Raw genomic sequence first — 1,831 nt, 5'->3', positions numbered from 1 at the left:
GTTCTTATATGTCGCATTCACACTCTCACACAGACATACATCTTTAACGCTACAATAAATATCTCTGTTATTCATCTTATACGGTTGTGGTCTTTCATTACTGGTCATCTATGTTATCGTCGCATAACATATTAGTATATCATCTTCGATATATTATTGTGTGTTCGACCGTGTGACGTGTTTAAATAAAAGGAGTCCTCTGTTTTTCCATTCGTCACCATTTCTCCTTTTATGAGTTCGCACGGTCGTCCCTTACATATATATAGATGTTTTCGATCTAGTTTGGATTCTTTGCAATCAAATTTGATTGCAAAGAATTCAAATTTGATGGCAAAGAATCCAAACTAGATCGAAAACATCTACATATATATGTATATAGCTGTAGAAATTTTGCTAGATCAGACTGGAGCCTGGTGCAGCCTTCTGGGTTGCCAGCCCTCAGTCAAATCGTCCAATGCATGTCAGCATGGAAAGCAGACATTAAACAACGATGATGATGATATATATAGTATTAATAAAGTAGGAGATGGAATGTGTATTAGTCTGATACACATTCCATCTGCTACTTTATTAATACTATTACCCCAACTGCTACTGCAAAGTTCCTGAAGTAAATCTACAGATAACAACAGGCAACCTAAACTCTACTGGTGCTTTACTCATCATCTAATTATACATTATTATACATCATCATCATCATTTAACGTCCGCTTTCCATGCTAGCATGGGTTGGACAATTTGATTGAGGACTGGTGAACCAGATGGCTACACCAAGCTCCAATCTGATCTGGCAGAGTTTCTACAGCTGGATGCCCTTCCTAACGCCAACCACTCTGAGAGTGTAGTGGGTGCTTTTACGTGCCACTGGCATGAGGGCCAGTCAGGCGATAATGGCATATAAATTTTTGTATAATTTTTCCATTAAATATACATACAAACACACACACATATATATATATATATAAATGTGTGCATGTCTATATACATACACACACGTGTGTGTATATATATATATATATATGTGTGTGTGTGTGTATCTCATACTACTGTCTTCACAAGTCACTTGATCTGAGATGGAGTGTAATGACATTGAAATAATGACACAATGGAAGGAAAAATAATTTCAACCATCTACAAACACATGAGGAAACTGTTTCTTTCACATAATTTATTAAAAATACAGTTCATATTGAAGTGCCAAAAACTTTCTGCACACATAAACCAAACACGTACAGTGGAATTGTGTCAAAGACCAACCAGGTTTACAGAATTTATTAACACTTCAACAGTACAAAGTGTTCTTAAGTGACTACAATGTTTCTTCTTTACACACACACACACACACACATACATAGATATATATTTAATGTTAATATAAACAGCAGGTTCCAATGTTTCACCCAAAAGGAGAATTGTCACTAAATGTGACTAGGCTATTCAAAAATACCTACATGGCTAGAAATAGAAGCTAAGAGGCCCTAGTGCTGTAGTTAATATACGTGTAAAAACATATGCTAACAGGGATCTGAATCATCTCAAAAATGCTGATCAATAATTCATAATACTGATGTCAGTTTTGGCAATTTCTGTTGCCTCATCAGTGAAGCCTGCTCGATCTCAGCTGTCTTCGGCTTGCTTCAGATGATTCAAGTCCCTGTTAGTGTATATGTTTTCATTCATATGCATTAGCTACACCATTAGAGCATTTTAGCTCATATTTCTAGCAATACAGGTGTTTTTCAACACCCTAGTCACAATTTGTGACAGTTATATATATATATATATATATATATATATATATATATATATTAGAGAGAAGTACTTGCATAAC

The sequence above is a fragment of the Octopus bimaculoides genome, chromosome 26 (genome assembly GCF_001194135.2).
Source record: "Octopus bimaculoides isolate UCB-OBI-ISO-001 chromosome 26, ASM119413v2, whole genome shotgun sequence".
Taxonomy (NCBI): Eukaryota; Metazoa; Mollusca; class Cephalopoda; order Octopoda; family Octopodidae; genus Octopus; species Octopus bimaculoides.
This window is presented reverse-complemented; position numbering follows the sequence as displayed.